General features: G+C 40.9%; 1 protein-coding gene across 2 annotated transcripts in view; it reads right to left on the bottom strand.

The window, feature by feature from the left end:
- The window catches only part of KLC1 (kinesin light chain 1), a 47,635-nt gene extending 35,890 nt beyond the window's left edge, over window positions 1–11,745 (bottom strand). Inside the window, exon 1 of one of the 2 annotated variants that reach the window (XM_038137513.1) lies at window positions 11,395–11,745. The gene's annotated coding sequence lies outside the window, so the exon portion shown is untranslated. Of the gene's footprint in view, window positions 1–61; window positions 119–11,394 lie in introns of those variants that run through there. The other variant, XM_038137514.1, reaches the window with a different exon arrangement.
- Between the last annotated feature and the right edge of the window lie 5,958 nt (window positions 11,746–17,703).

The raw sequence follows: 17,703 nt of genomic DNA, 5'->3' as shown, positions 1-17,703 counted from the left end.
TCATCACTCTTCCCATCATCTAAATTTGAATCTGCATAAAATAGAAAATCTGGAACTGTACCTGCAAACAGTGTCCTGGTGGAGGTCACACTTAAGGCACACCGGCTGACCCAGTTCTATAAACAGAACACTGCTGCACTTCTGCACTGCCTCGGGTTTCCAAATGCGTGCGCTCAGAAAGCACCTTCAGCATTTAACACACAGGTACACCAGCTACCTTAAAAATAACTCGGGACAATTAGCAGCACATTCTGGAGGCTGTAAGTCACTGACCAGAAGCAGGTAAGAGGACCGAGTTGCACATGACCTAGCAACCAATATTAAGCTACAGAGAAACTCGCTCTCCAAGGGGAGTCACTTTTTCTACCAATTACCAGATAGTAACCATCTGAATTTTTAAAAAATTTTACTGTGCTCCTCCTGCCAGCCTTCCATTCAGAGCTAGCCCTGAATGCAGAAGTCTGCCCTACCACTTGGTTTAAAATGAAGGTATGCTAGGTAAATAAATGCCCTGTAAAAAGGACATTTGTAGTTCTTTAATGTCAAGGGCACATATCCCAAGAAAAGCTCAGAATCACATCTGGAATTTGACCTACAGCCTTAACGTCACAAAATGTCTGTGTTGGTAAGTAAACTGGACGAACACTCAACCTTTGCAAAGTTTTGGCACTTCTAAAGGCAAGCCCAGAGGTTTGTGAAGAAATGCACAGGACACTAATAATAAGCTAAGGACAGACTGAGTAAAAGGAGTAAAACAAAAAAAAAAAACAAACACTGAATACTGGCAGAAATTTCTACATCTCCAACAGGGCTGTTGCTTTTCTCTTATGACTGCCAGGAGCAGCCTACTCTCCACATGGCAGCAGTGGGAAGAGGCTGTGGTGGCCTCACGTTCTACCCCTGCTTCACAGCAGCATCCACCTCTGAAAAACACTGTCAGCCTCTAGGACACCCCAACGGCCACAAATAAGCCCATGCACTGCACTGAACTATGTTTAAGTGAAGAGGATTATGTACTTGTTTAGCTGAAGAACACAGCCACTGTACATCTACCTTGATAAATCTTGGAATGTTTTGATGTTGGGGCCTGCTATTAAAAAAATTAGAAATCATACCTTTCAGGGGAAATCTTCAGATTCTTTGGAAAATGAAAAAAAATATTACGGAGAAACTCAGACTAACAAACTATATTTGCAAAAAAAAAAAAAAGAGATGATAGCAAAAATAGCTCCTATAAAACCCTTAGCAAGGGTGATACTGACAATTCTCTTTGAGAAAGCACAAGCTAAGATGATTTGCACTGCTGAGAAAGTACAAGCTAGAAGATCTGCTCTGCTGCAGAGTCCTTTGATTTAGATTTCTGTAGGGTGCTGCTTCAATGGTAATGAACACTTTCTTAGCAATCATACCTGGATTCTTAAAGGTAACAAATTTAATACTATTTTGAAAAAAGTACTTTTGCACATTTAAAGACAGCTGGCAAAAATGCCTTGAGAGTTATTTCAGCCTTCAGCCTTCTTCCTTCTGTAGCAAGCAAACTATTTTCATGAAATTTATTACTTTCTGCTGAAATAGTTAATTGAGTTAAAAATCAGTATACAGTATAGAAGTATTCAGTGACATAAAAGCTTTCTTTAACAACACGGATTATTCTTCCTCTTAAAGAAAAGATTATGGTGTCAATCCCTTGACCGCGCTGCACTGAATAAACACTGGCTACTAGCTAGCATTTCAATTATCATGATACAGCAAATCTGTATCCTTTTAACTGCAGACAATCCAGATGACCTGCCCATCTAATTCCAAAATCTCTTTTAGACTCAAACATATCTGGAATTCCATAATGCTGCAGGCCAAATCTCATCTTGCTTTTCCCGTTCACATCCTGCAGCAGACTGAGACCCACAGATGATGTGACTGCCCCTTACACATTATTACACCCATTCCAATTATCTGTGTGGAAGGAATCAAGGGATAGTATCCTCTTTTTTGCATATCTCATCAACTGCATTTTACCTTTCCAAAGGCCTAAAAATATAGTGATTGAAGCACAGACCAGCAACATATCCTAAAATCACTGTAGATTCTCTGAGAAGTGTCAGATACTACAATTGGTCTGGATGTATTATAAGCATGTAAAAGAAAAAATTCATTCTCTGTACACATTCCCAAGCCCTTCCAATATCTCAGATTTCAAATGAAACTGGATGGATATTAAGACCCTTCTATGCATTTGGTATCACATCAAAGATTACTATTTGTCAAAGCTGAAACAAGTGCAAAAGAAATTGGACAGGCATGTGTGTCCAAGGCAGTTCCACAGACCCACTCAGGAGTCCAGAGGAGCTACACTAAAAGCCAAATTTTCAAGAAGGTACAGCTTATAAACTCTTTGTTAATCGAGGCTGCTATCATCTGTTACATGCTGGTGGTACTTCCTTACTCAAAATCTGAAACAGCCCTGTGGCAAGATCCAAACTCCATTCCTTTCCAGAATAATAAAACTGAACACAACCTTCTGCTGTTTGGTAGTGTTGGGTGAAATCTAATGCTGATTTTTTTTTAATTTTAGTTATGTCCATGGAATCTCTGAAGGCAGGCAGACTGCAAATCTCCAAGCCTCCTACCCCTTGGAGCAAGGGAGTTGTCTCCCTTCTGTACCACTGTTGTGTCAACAGAAGCAGCGTCTGTTGGTCTCCTGCAAAGCCAGCACTTCCTTAGCTTCTGTGAGCACTAATAAACACTTTCAAGCACCCACCAATGGATGTTGAGAAAGAAGAGCTTTTTCCCTCCCTAAAACACTGACACAACATACCAGTGTAGGCCACAGGACATTTGCCTTCCGTGAGATGTGACAACAGAGCCCCCCTCACTGGATCACTTTAACAAAAAGATCATGACTGTTTTAAGAGCAGTTACATAAAGACAGAATAAACTTACTTAAATGAATCAGAAGGCAGAGGTGTAACAACTTGAAGAGTAGTTATAATTACCTTTAATTATTAAAAAGTCTTGTCACAAGAATCAAAAGATACATCAGGAGAAATCTAGGCTAATTGTTCAAAAATTGTACTGTAGTTTAGTATTTTGTAGTTACAAGGACATGCTTCATAAATTATCTACTTTAGGTGGATTGGAAGGAAATTTTGACTGTATTTTAAAATAAATACTGTCAAGAAAGTCTGAGTAACAGATCCATCATTGCTATCAAATTGCACAGTTTTTCCCCTCAATATTCCAAGAACCTGCATTGATTTTTGTGTGAAAATAGCACTTGGCTTTTCATGGACTGGCCACCTTGTGCAAACAGGTCTTCGATGAATTTTGATAAATGTCATGATAAGGCTGGTTCTTGCTGGTGTGAGAGAGTTTGAGACTGGAACAGGGTTAGGGCACATAGCATAAGAGGAAACAGAGCAACATCAAAAGCTACCTGTCTTGCAATTTGAAGCTGTCAATAGTGTAGACAAAACATTTTTTCACCTTGACTCTATGTCTTTCATTTTGCATTGTTATTTTTGGACAAGAACTGCTTTATTGACTAATCAAAGTAAGCATCCATTTATGTTATCTATTTATCTAATCTCTAAACAGCACTTAAGTAGGAGCACAGGAATGTTCCCATCAAATCAGTCTTCCAGAATACATTAGAAACGCTATCAGCTTCCACTTACTAACATAAATCCTATTATCTTAACCAAATCTACTTTTTATAGCGTACCCATAAAGATCTAGAAAATGCATTCAGGAAGGGCAGAGAAGGCCACAGCTTGCCTCATATCACTGGATCCATGTGGGAAGCTCTGCTGACAATTTGCTGTGAGTACTGACTACAACGCTCTTACATGTTTGATGACACTGAAGAAAAGGGTTACTTGGACTGAAACAAGGAAAAAAAGCAATTCCTTCTGCAGACGTAAAAGGAACATCCACTAACAGTATTTCAGCACACAACAGCCTTTAGGTTTAACAAATCCTTACACTGGGTTTTGAATAGTTTACATTTTAATAGTTTACATTAAGATGCACAAACTGTGCAGTGTCTTGTCAAGCTTTAGGGAAAGTATCTTCCTCCTGTTTATCCTTCAATAATTAAGAAAATAAATGCAAAACCACTAAAAAGACCACAGAAAAAGTTTCACAATTAAACTGTTCAGGCATAATCCTTAGTATTGAGAAAGAATTAATGATAACCCATTCAATATTACATTAAAATCAATGCTTTCAATGGCAACTATCAGTTATGAGAATTTTTTTTTATACCTTACATATTTAAATTCATAGAACGCACAGCAAATGATACAACCATCTAGAAAAACAACTGCATACCACTCACTGATTCTTACCTATGATGCAGAGAGCTGACTTAGCTGTAAGGCTGGAAATCATCATTTCCTTGTTAAGTACTCCATAATCTGGAGGCCTTATTCTGATGTTCTGAACTCTCCTGGGTCAGGAGGTGCTGAGCAATAGAGCAGGCCCTATCCCAACTCTTCACAAAGGCAACTTAACATTCTGTGCACTCACACCTGAGCACCAAACCACAGTTCCAACCCCTCCTCTAGTGATCTTTCACATTCCTGATTTACCTCAGCTAGTGCTGGGCACAGAGTGTCCCTTTGGGACTCCTGAAATCCTTGCTGTGGTCACACCACTCACGCGACAGTTCCCCCCGCCCTGCTGCAGGACACCGCTCTTCTGGTGGACTGACACAGAACAAGAGCACACTAACTGGAAAATAAACACAGAAGCTAAAAGTTTCATTTGAATATTATTTTTTAAACCATCTCACTTGGATAATGTGTTTTGAAAGCATCCCCCTCCCGAGGACGGCAGAACAGTGGCCTCCTAAAACAACCATGCCATTAAAAGCACCGTATCATGCGCTTGCAAGCACTGCTCCATGTGCAGCCAGACTGCAGGCTGCAGTACAAAAAAGGAAAAGAAAAAACACAAGTCAGCAAGCATATTTTCAAGCTATTTGTTATCCTAACAAATGGGTGTGGATCAAGATTCAATGGCCACACAAAGTACAAGCAGTCACTGTAATTCAAACTCCACCAATTGCTGCCTTCAAAAATGGGCTGTGCATCTTTGCTCTCCACCTGCATTCACCACAAATTCCAAACCCAAGATATTTTTCTTTAGTTGAACAGTGTATTCCAACGGCAATATTTTAAGTGTGGCCTAAAATCAACATGCAGAATATGATTTTTTTCTTAAAACTCCTTGGAGAGAAATTGATACTAATTGAATAAAAAAGTACTTAAAAGCAAAGTAATTGATTCATTAATCTGCCTTTATCTATTTGCTGAACAATGGAAATGAGATGTATTTAAGTAACAGCAAATTACTGAGACTCTGAGACAAAGTCACCCTGTGGTGCCTCTCCTCTTTTTCAAAATGTACAGAATGGATAACAAAGTCTTTATAAATTAAGACATCTGGCTATGACACCTGTAAGTACCATGAGAAAACATCACATATCATCTCTGTATGATTTCTTAAGCTCTTGGGAATGCCTACCAAGGACCAGTATCATGTGTTCCAGAATGCTCCCAGACCAGAATCTTATTACGCAGTTTAATTACATCCTCTCTGTTAAACACAATTCTGCCTTACCACAGGTATAGTCCTCAGGTTCACACATCTAATCTTCCCAAAATACAACATTCCTCAAAATTAACATGTCTTTCTGGAGATTCATTCTCTTATAGCTCTTGTAAGACCTCTAGGTCACTGTGTAAGCTAACACACTGCCAGTCATCATGACAACTTCTGCCCCCCTCCACGTTTCAATACAATAATATTCATTACACTGAATGCTACTATACTGAATTGGGCACTACATCCAAGGAAATGGTAAATATAAATGACAGCACATTCTTTTATTTTCCACACATTATTGCCTTCTATGTCCAGAGGAATTTAGAGACTGAATCATCTGGTCTGGCTTCCTGCAAACACCAGACCATGAGCGCTCTTTCACTCACCAAGGCTATGGCTACACATCATAATCTGGCAATGCTCCTCATCCAGCCACACATTTCATTCACATCCCTGTCCATAAAAAATCAAAATAAAGGTATGTGCCTTTTACTGGATTGTTTTACTGTCAGAAGTGAGGGGACAGAAAAGAAAAAAGGTTAAGGCCAACCAAAATACACTTATTTCCCCAGGCTGCCATGCTGCAAGCTGTGCTGATGGAACGAGGACAAGGGAACAAGCAGCAGGACTGCAAAACTACATAAACCAGCTCTGAGATTGAAGAATATTTCATCTACTCCTTAGAGATCAATTATATATTCCTATTCTGTCAACAGAAACATTATAGGAGGTTGTAGTCCCCCTCCTAGCTCAAAACTATAACCTCCCCTATGTTCTCACATATTACCATCCCACTGGTTGGATTAATCCGACTACACTCTGCCACTGTGAGGGAGAGATGAATCCCTTCTTTCATCAACCCTCCTCCCTTTAAATGCACACTAAATGTGACTGGGAGCTGGGGGAGAGCAGGGTGGAACATCCAGTTTAAGCACATGAACAAATGGAACACTAAAGGTGGGGATATACTAAAATCCACTCACGGCGAAGACAGGAGGGATGACACAGTAACAGCAGCCTCTCTGAAATGGAAGCTGCTCAAGCCAGAAGAGAAAGGTAAACTGTGGCTTTCCCACACTATTCAGGCTGACGTTGTTTGATAAAGGAATATCCATAACAGCACTAAATCTTAAGACAATATTCTATTTAGAAAAACAAAAAGATAGCAGCAGAACCACACCAACACACACCCTGCTCCTCCCTGCCTGTCCCTAATCTGTATGACATGGTTTGCAAATCATTCAGCTACTGTCAGCTGGAAGGAGCAAACTCAAGACACAGTGCAGGAATGCAATCCTTCACAGAGCTTAAACCATCACCCTCTGCACTGAGGAATGGCTCACAGGTTCGAACCACAGCACACTGCCAGTAATCTTAATTTTTTGTTAACATTAACTACTTAACTACTACGTACAAACACAGATAAGAAGGAAGATAATAATCTGGTAATCCTGAAAAATATATGTATTGTCCTTTAAAAGGACTAATTTTATATATATAAACTTTTTAAATGGTATCAAAGAGTTGGTTTATGCCAGACATTTCTTGAACTTCTGAACATAACTGCAGTGTTAACTTTTGAAAGGGTTTGCTGTTGTACATCACATAGTGAATGTAATATAATTAGCCACCACCCCACCCCTACAGATATGTAAGGAAGCCAGGACTACCCACTGGATTGGTGATATCCTTTGTTCTAGTCACTTTAAAATTTAATAAAATCAGCTAGGTTTCTGACATAATCCCAGAAAGAAAATCTAAACCTGATGAATTGGGTTCATGGTGGGCATTTACAAAATAATCAAAATATGAAACTGCTCACTTTTAAGTCTACCCACAAAAGATATTCTATTGCTTTCACTTGTAAGGAAGACTTGATATTGAGAAACCATATATAAAATATGTCCATTTAAGCAAACAGACAACAAGCATATTGGAAATAAAGGATGGCATGATCTCATGTTTCCTCATTTTCAGCAAGAAACACAACCAACAATAATAATTTGACAAACTAAATTCATTTTAATTCTACATACATGCCAAATGCCAAAATATAGCTTCCAGAGTAAAGACTGTTTCTTACTGTAGTTAAATAAATAGCAGCATCCCTGGGAGATAAGCTGGATTCAAAAAACAAACAGTGATTAAATCAACACACAGAGAGTATTACTTGTATCTGTTTTCTTAGCTGACTGAATCTGAAGAAACTGTCAACTATCAGAGACTGTCTTTACACGTTTAAAGAAATTAGCATCTCTAATGTTAACTGTGCTTTAGTGTTCATCCTTTGTTCCCATTCCCAAATATATTATGGGTACTAGAAGCATACATACAACCTTCAGTCCTCATGCTCGCCCTTTCAGTACGGCCTCTTATTATTGAGTATGTTATTGTCTAGCAAAAAAAGCCCCACATATAGTGTCATCTCATGCCTGATGACTACAAAACACCTCACACAGAAGCCTCTGGAAGTAACTCCTGTATCACTGAAAGCATCTGCAATTCTGGCTCTAATCCTCGTAACGAAGCACCCAATTTAAATCCCGGAAGATGACGACAACAAATATCTCAGCAAATCCAAGTCACAAAAAGGGCACCTTTCTCTGGTCAGGCATTTATTTAGTAACTTTTCAAAGGAACCATACTTCCTTCTACATCCTACTTTTAGAAAGGAAAATGTTTCACTAAACAAAACACTGGGAAGACTTTATTACCTGAAAACAACTGAAGCTGACTCTGACTCGGGGTAACTGCTACAACCAGTTCTACTTTGAAGTCCAACAGGATTCTTTTTAAAGTGAACAAGGTGTCTCTGACTGGTACTTGGGTACAACAAATACATCTTAGATGTTATGTTCATCATGTTTTTGCTTGAAGGGAAATCAGAGTTAACACTGAAAAGAAATGTTTTGCTAAACTATGGTCAAGGTAAATACTGTGTTCTTGTAAAACAATTAGAAATACTTTGGAAACATGAAATATTATGAAGGCTGAATTAAGAGAAGGCCTGTGGCTACCCACTTTATTGCAATGATGATGGAATTGGTCCATTTTTACAACAGTAGCATCATACTGAACAACACCCTGCAGGCATACTGACTACAAAAAATGTTAATTTAACCAGACCTAGCAGGCTTGTCCCCATCACTATCTGCGACTCTGCTCTTCAACACTGAATACACTTTGCTTATTTAAGAATTTACCAAAATTTCTGTATTTTTACTCTTATAAAAACTTTATTTTACAAGTATTTGTACACTGAATTGAGTTTTAAAATAATCATGAGCTATGCAACTGAAGAGATGCTATTAATCCCAGAGTAAATTCAAGTGCACATCAGCCAGAGAAGTCAAACAGAAGAAGAGATGAAAGAGTAGCTGCACAAGCCCACATTTCAAGAGAAACAGAAGCTGCATTAAATGGACTCAGAACTGAATATAAGGCTACAGTATTTCCCCAAATTTCCAATGAAATAAAAGGCATATGTAGGTATGTGTGCACACACAAAAAGATACAGAGAGAGAGAGCTATGTGTACTGTGTGAGCAGCACATGAGTGAGAGGTTTCTGACATTAGCATGGCAAGTTCTGCACAAACACAGGAAGCAGCAATTGTCCTTACATGCCTTAAACGTCTGTACAGTGCATTTTGTTCTCTGTCAAAAACATTCAGATTGACTCCTGTACATTTAATTACAAATTATGTATGTGAGTCCTCTGTTGTCAAACACAGACCTTTTAAAAGAATCCATTTCCATTAATAAGGCATTACTAACCATATCATAGGAATTTGACAAAAAATTCATGAAGCTACTTCACAGGACCTTGGGGGGGTAACCTTATACTCTTTTTTGGTTATATACAGTAGCAAGTAAAGCAAATCTATGTTCAAATTGCTGTTAGAATTTCTGATTACTGGAATTGTCCAGCTCCATCATCATGCTTCAGAAACATGAAGGTTGCCAAACTTTAACTGCAATGTGATGCAGAAGTGATACTGCACTGATGAGTGAGGCTCAGGAATGGACAATTTAAATTCCCTGCCTTTAGCCATATGCTTCTCCATTATGTGAAATGTCTACCTAAATGGAACTGCCAGAGTTTCTCCATAGCTGTTCTAATTTCATGGAAAACGTCCTCCTAAACCATGTGGTCACAAAAATAATTGGGCAAGTGACTTACAAGGTCTTCTGCTCAGCCTCGCCAGATGGATCAGCTTTCTCTCTGCTGCCAGTAAATGCTGAATGGGTAACTTCCAATTGTATCTGTAATCCCAGGGTTATAACATCCTCTATCACGTTTCGCTGAAGCTTTGGAATTCATACTCAATTAAAATAAAGCTATTTTCCAAAAGTGTTTTAAATTAACTGTGCATTCTAAAAGGTGTTGCTTTCAGTTTTGTTGGGCTTTTCTTTTCTTAATCAAAATGCTAAGCTGTCTAAAATCTCACCAGTTCCTCTTTAGCTTCCAAGGGACACCCTTTGTGCCTAAGTTTCCTATTTAAGTGATGAGCAAATGCAAAAGTGGAAGTGAAAGAGACAATTACTTTGCAGAGCAATTGTTGTTAAACCTTCTGTCAAGCACAACACAGCTAAAATTGAATTTTAACTGTTGTAGTTTCTTGTATTTTTATGTGTAAACATGAAAGCATGCTAGATGAATGACACTGGCATATAATTTTGCTATTCAAAGCAAACTATAAAAACAGACTTTTCCCTAGCCAGTTTTGTTTTCTGAGTCTGTATTCTTACTTCATGACCAGTAGCTTGAGTACTGATACTACTTGTACATCATATCCACTAATGGAAATTACTAACACACACACAAAAAAAAAAAAAAAAAAATTAAGAGTGCCATCATTGATTTAGCCACCTTCAAAGCCACACAAGAGTATTACACTAGGTGATACCACCTTGGCCATTAAAATGTGCTTCAATATGCCTACAACACAGAATTCAATAGTGTCAAGAAGTTTCCTTATTCTGATTACATACAACTGCTATGCAGATCTACAAATCTTGCATCTCTTTACTTATAAATATCAGAAAGACGAAAGCTAGATAAGTAAGGTTTTAAAGTGTCCTCCTAATCAATCCCTGCTCCAAAGACACAGTCAGTTATCAATTAAATCAATTGCGTATTTTTGCTAGAGTAACGTGTTTCTAACCTATGTTTTCCTTATTTTCGAGGTGCAGAAATCCGGCCAAGACCTAAGTCTATGAATCGCCTCGGACTACAGCATGCTAGGTGACCTACAATGTATAAATCCGGTCACTATGTACAAAGCCCAAAGAAGACCTGTCCTAGCCTGGCCTTCCACCAGTTCCGCCCTGGCAGCGGCACAGCCCCAAAGCCGGGGGAGCGCAGACAAAGCGCCGCACGCCCGGAGCCGCAGGCCGGAGCCTCCCCAGCCCTCTCTGCCCGCTCCCTCCCAGGGCGGCGCCCGCCGCAGCACCGGGGCGAGCCGGCAGAGGAAACGGGGACAAAGCCGAGCCGATGCCCATCCCGAGGCACGTACCCCTGCCCGCAGCCGAGCGCTGAGCGCAGCTGACAAAACGCCCAAAACCAGCCTCCCCAAAAAGCCACCCCGCCCTGGGCGCGGGAAGGACGGGGCCGGCTGTCAGCGGCGGCGCTGCGGGGGGACCGGGCGGCCCGCGCAGCCTTTTGTTGTTTGCGCAGCGGCGGATGAAAAGGGAGAGGAGCTGAACACCCCCCACACCCACACCCAAGCACACACGGCCCGGGTCCCGGCCCGCCGGCCCCCACGCGGCCGGCTCCCCCCGCTCACCGCTCGGTGCTGCAGCTCGGGCGATGTGCGCAGCGCTCGCTAGGGCGGCGGGGGCCGCGCAGCCCGGGGCGGGGAGGCGGCCGGAGGAGGATGTCAGCGATGGGCGGGCGAAAGGGAGGAAGGAAAAGGCTTTTTGGGGGGGGAGAGAGGACCGGAGAGAGGGAGGGAAGGCGAGAATGAAGCGAGTCAGCACCACGGCGGACCCAGTGCTTCCCGCAAGGCGCTGGCAGGGCCGCGGTGGTCGCCGCCGGCGGAGCGGGCGCTGACAGCTGCCGGCAGCCGCCACCACCGCCCCGGCTGCTGCTGCTGCGGCTGCGGCCGCCGCCCCTGTCCCGCCCCGCGCTCCCCTCCCTCCTTCCCTCCCGCCCCGCCTGACATGGCGGCGCCCCCCCTTCTCCCACAAGCGCCCGCGCGCCCTTCTCCCCCACCGCCCCCCCTCATGGCGTCATCCCTCCCCGGGAGCGGGCAGCGCCGGCCGGGATGCTCCGAGGGAGCTCAGGGCTTCAGGTGCATCCCCGAGGCCGCCAGTGCGGGCCACGCTGAACCTTGCTAAGATCTGCCTCGTCCGCCTCAAGGGGATGTCAGTGGAGAGCAGATCCCGGCGGTTCCTCAGGGCGCCCTCGGTGACGCTGGGGCGGTTTCGCTCCAAGGGGGCACCACTGCTGATGCTCTTGGGGCTGGTTTGACCCACTGTAGTGGAAAGAAGTTCAGGGTTATGGTGACTGTAGGACTCGTGAAACTGATGCCCCCATCTCAGTTGGATGCCTCTGGGAAAATCTTCCATTCCCTTTAAAAAGGACGGTGAAGTGCTGGAGTGTGTCCAGCAAAGGGCAGCAAGGCTCGTGAAAAGTCTGAAAATGTGTCTTATGAGGAATGGCTGAGGGGCCTGAGCTGGTTTAGGCTCAGGAGGAACCTCATCACTCTCTGGAATAGGTTGCCCAGGGAGGTGGTGCAGCCACCATCCCAGAGATGTTCAAGAGGCACCTGGATGTGGCACTGGGCAATGTGGTTCAGTGGTCACGGGGTTACAGGGGCAGTGCTGGCTGGATGGTTGGACTGGATAATCTTGAAGGTCTCTTCCAACCATGACTTCATGAAATGCGCTTGAAAATCTCCACAGTGTGCAGTGGCTGACGAGTTCTTGTGTCGAAGGTTGGGCCCCCACATAGAGCTCAGTGTATGTTGCTAATATATTTCAACACCATTGTCTTTGTTCTGCATGGAAGTAAGTGAAAAATCCCTGCTCTTACGCAGCTTTCTGTGAGAAGCTCGGTGACACTTGTCACAAGAACTATTTCTTTGCAGCTTCTGACTTCATTCCCACTCTTGCTAGAGAAGAAGGAATAGCCACAGTATTTTCTTTGTGTTATTCTACCACTAGGTAGAAGTCAAGCCCAGAAAGGAAAGATGGAAGGAATTGGAAGGAATTGAGGTATAAGATAGAAAAAAAAATAAAAAAATAAAATAAAAAAAAAAACAACAAAAAAAACAACCACAACAAAAACCCCCAAAAAACCAAACACCCAAAAAATTAAATTAAATATAGCAAAGCAGTAAAATGTACTACATCATGGATTAGCAACAACCTAACTTTATGAAAGAGTTATATTGTGATTGTTACATTGATTATCACCTGGGCTCCACATACAGTAGAATAGCATTGTTAGTTGGAGGGGACCTGGAATGACCCTGCAATATATACAGGGTATGAATCATAACCTAGTAAAAGAACATGGAGGTATAGTGGTAAATCAAAACATGCAGCCTCACCTAAGTGGTAATATTTAAAATATTCAAGGAAAGCAGAGCTTATGTATGTTTGCCCTCATGTACAATGCTGAGCAAGTCTACAGAATAGCAGATGTGAGAACAAGAGTTGGGTGAGAAAGCAAAGCTCCTAAGAATAAGCAGGAAGTCGGAAGAGGAATCAAAGCTAATGTTGTTGTCGAAGAGGCAGAAGAACAGGAAGAGTCACAGAAGCCCACAAGAAACAAAGCAAAGTTAGGAGAACATGGATAGTCTTCAGACTGTAAATAGAGAGAATCATTGCTGGATTTGAAAAGCTGAGGGAAATAACGTATACTTACTGATTTCCACTCTCTGGCTGATATCTTACACAGATCAAGCTGTCCAGCAAAACCCAGTTTTGATACAAGTATTTCCAAGCAGCAGTTTCTTGCATTCCTCATCTCCACTTAAAACTTTTCTCTGGCAATTTTATATTAATGGTTTAATTAACCACATTCTAGTTTTGACAGGCAATACAACCTAATTATAACAACGTGAAATATCGCTTTGCACAGTAATATGAAAGGGGAAAAAAAGATTGAAGGGCATTCCTTTACACAAACTACATTTTAAAGAGTTATGCCAATTGGTTCACAGGTTCAGAGTATTCTCATGAATATGCAAGAGATTTAATTAAAAATAGAACATGCCCTAATTACATAATTATGCAAGAGAACTGATTCAAAGGAACCACTCCTGCCTTTTGAATAAACAATATTCATTGCTTTCTTCCTATCACACATTTGCTTTAAAAGATTTCCTGCAATTAGCTGCTTACCCCAGGGATGTGAGCATCTCTGAACAAAGCAACTACTCCAGCTATGACCCTGATTCATAATATGCTGGCTAATCAAGTATTTGCATCCTGGCAATTTCCCACATAAACAGCACTCACTATAAGCTCCCTCCTGCAGGAAGGTGATTAGCTCAATGGAGCTATAGTGCAGTGTTACTCCTCTCTGTTTATGACACACAGCAGAAGTTAGACACAGGAGAGATTTGGTGAAGATGATTTTCCTCAAGCTATTGCTTGACCTGAAATATCCGAAGAGTTCCTCTTCATTTGGATCTTGTTTTTCTTGTCTCATCTACATGAGACTTATCCAGGTTCATCTAGCAGTAAAAATTATTCACTGCCCACATTTACATTTTCTCTTCAGGAACTAGTTATGCTGCATGCCCTGATATTTTTATTAAATTATCGAGACATGCTGTCTCTAGTATATTACAAAATCACATAATCAATTAGGTTAGAAAAGACCTCTGAGATCATCAAGTCCAACCTATGGCCTAACACCACCATGTCAACTAGACCATGGCACTAAGTGCCATGTCCAGTCTTGGCTTAAACACCTCCAAGGATGGTGATTCCTGTGATCCTTTGCCTATCACCAGCAAGGTCACCATGGTTTTCTGCAGACTTCTGAGTGCATACCAAAACAAAACCCCATAACACATTATTTATAATGCTGGATTCTTTAGTCTCAATATACCAATTTCCCTCTTCCCCTGGAAGAGAGAGGGAGGTTTGTAATTCGCAGTGGGAGAGCAAAAAGCAAACAGTTCAACTAATGCAGCACAAAGCTCAGTGGTTTTTGAAGTGCAACAGTGTGAGAAATACACACAGCGAACTGAGGTCAGCTTCACTGACATCCACAAAAGGGGCAACCCTCTAAAAAAATTCAGGTTCACTTCATTTAAGAAGTGTGGGTCACTTTATTTTACCATTTGTGATGGGTTGATGTTGGCCAAAAGCCACCAGCACAACAATGTACTAAAAAAATATATCCTTCTGTCTTAGAGGATCTTCCCACCAAAAGAGAATTTTTTTTCAATCTAATCTTATAGTCTATAAAATCTGTGACTTCATTTTAGAAATATGGCCACAATAAAGCACTTCATTGAGTAATTTCAGCTGCTGCTAAAGTGCTGTTTAAAAGCATCCTGGCAATAATAAATATTGAAAGGCCAGATTCAGCAACCTGTTTGTTTTTTCATCACAACCACTTGACAGTTGCATATGTTTTTAGTTTGTATTTCCTAAAAGAATGTCCTTCATGGAATAGAGGAAATATAAAAACCAGACTCAGAAGTGTCAAGTACCCACTCCTAGGCACAGTTTTAGCCCAACTCTTTTGTTCATATGTGCAATTACTGCATGCAGAGCTACCTTTTTGTCAGGGAGTTCAGGCACTTTGGGGTAAAAGGACTGTGTTTTGCTTTGCTTGACTCATTGTCAAATGCCTAAACTTACCATTGGGAACCCAGTGTCAGGCAAGGCATTAATTCTAAGTAAAATAAACACTGATCATGATCCTGCTTCCCAAGTCAATAAGCTTTATTTACATGCAAGTGAATTCTCCTTTTTCAGAGTCACAAGGATTTCTAGGAAGCTGTAACAAATGGAAGCCAGTTTGCTTTTCCCTGCTGTTTTCTCTCCATAGAGAAATAACAAGGAAATAAAGCGTGCAGTGTTAATTCAAGTCTTGAGTTAATTGCTGTTGTATTTTTTAAAACAGAGCAGGATACTTGCACTGGACATTTTGCTAACAATATATTTTTAAACTCAGCTGTTACAGAGCTGTGCTGCTAATAAAGAACATAACATACTGAATTAAAGGTTTAAGCAGCACATTCAGTTTGATTTAAAACAGTTCTGTTATGAAAAACAGATTTCTAAAGCTCAGGTAATACAGTTAAAATAACCACTGCAAAGCTAGAGAATTTGCATGTCAACATTAATGTGAGCATAGAGAAAAATACTAGACAATTTCAGCAACACAGTCATATTTATATATCCCAACCTCCACTGTTATCTTCAAAGTAGTAAGTGATCAAGGAGCTAAGGATTCCACCTTTGACAAGTTCTAATGCTCTGTGCTGTATGAGTTTACAGACACTGTCAGTATTCTCCAAGATCCTTCTTTAAACATCAAAATTCTGAACAGGTTAAGGATTCACAGAGGAGAGCTTGTGATGATAATTAGATTTTACTTTTACTCCTTGCATTCAAGGAATTAGTTGCCATCCCTATGAGGGAATGTTTACACCACTACACTCACTATCCTCCACCAGCAATTTCTGCTCTGCCTTCTGTCATACCTCTCATTTCATTGAAAGATGAAGCAACTTTCTTCCTCACTTGTTTCCATATTCCATAGTCAGCTGATGGTCAGCCAGCACCTTTCTAGCTTGGAAATTTTCTCTGCTCCATATTCACTTTGCATGACTTTTAGTGTTTATGCATGAAGAAAGACAACATCCCATTTAGGTTCCTCCTTTCCTTCCTCCATACTTTTACTTCTCAGTGAGTTTACTCTCCCCTGGGGTTTCAGTTGCTCATTCAAGGTTATGAGGATTATTAATCTCTGCATATGAGTCACAGGAAGTTACATTTATTTCTGTGTTCACCTACTTCAGCCACTGAACCATGGCAGAAGTGTATTAGGTCCTCCAGAGGAAATGAAAAACATGCTGTGGGTGGAATATCACACTTGGCCACCACTGGAATAATAACATTCAGTCTGTGGTATAGTACTTCCTGTTCACCCTCCTATATCCTTACTTCCCAACTATATCCTATATCCTTACTTCCCAACTATGACTCAGCTCCCTTTTTTACCTTTCTATTGGGATAAGGCCTAGTATTGATGGGAAAAAAGTTTATTCCACAAACACAACAAGCAGACTCTTCCAAACACAAAATCATGTGCCTGTTTGAACCCAGGAACATGTAGGTAAAAGCAGGGGGGAAAAGGATCACCTTTACAGATTTCTAAGTGTCTGCTTTCTTACTGCTTCCATTATCCCCTTCCCTTTCTTAGAACACCAGCTCTTTATTTCCTCTATGGTTTGTCAGCATTCCTTTAGAGAGCTGCTAATTCATCCAGTTTGGCTGCCAGATTACTTGCAATTAGATTAGGTGAGACTCCTCTTTCCTTGGTAATTTCAGTAACCATTTTAGGATCCTCAGCAAAGGAGACTTCTAGATAACCTTTTTTTCCATTAAATCCTCCAGAGTTTCATTATGAAAAATGCTTTTTCCTAAAAAAACCAAAAAACAAAAAATAAACAAACAAAAAAACTCAAAAAAACCAAACAAAAAAAACCAAAACAAAAAAACCCAAAAACAAAACAACCAACCTGTGAGGGCTGTGGGGGCTGTAATTTCAGTGACACACTAGTGTAAATCTTGGATAATTTCATTAAGCAGTATGAGATTTTTCTTATTTTGAGAAATGAATCTTTGAAAATGTAGGAAAAGCACTAATTTTTTTCTAATCAACATCAGGCAGAGGCACAGACTAGAATATAAACTTGCCTCAGCACCAGGAAAACTGGTGCTTCCTCACACAGATATGGGAGATCTATTCTCTTTATTCCCACTGAGGTTTCTACATACATTTAGAGAAGAAGGAACCTCTGATTTTTCAGATGCTGCCTTTTATTAAAGCTTATGCTATGAGCTAATCACAAGAAATGCTAATGCCAGTATATGACTGTATGTGACCTTTTCAGAGT

This window comes from Motacilla alba, chromosome 5, assembly GCF_015832195.1.
Source record: "Motacilla alba alba isolate MOTALB_02 chromosome 5, Motacilla_alba_V1.0_pri, whole genome shotgun sequence".
Taxonomy (NCBI): Eukaryota; Metazoa; Chordata; class Aves; order Passeriformes; family Motacillidae; genus Motacilla; species Motacilla alba.
The sequence above is the reverse complement of the archived record's forward strand: the minus strand, read 5'-3'. Positions and strand labels throughout refer to the sequence as shown.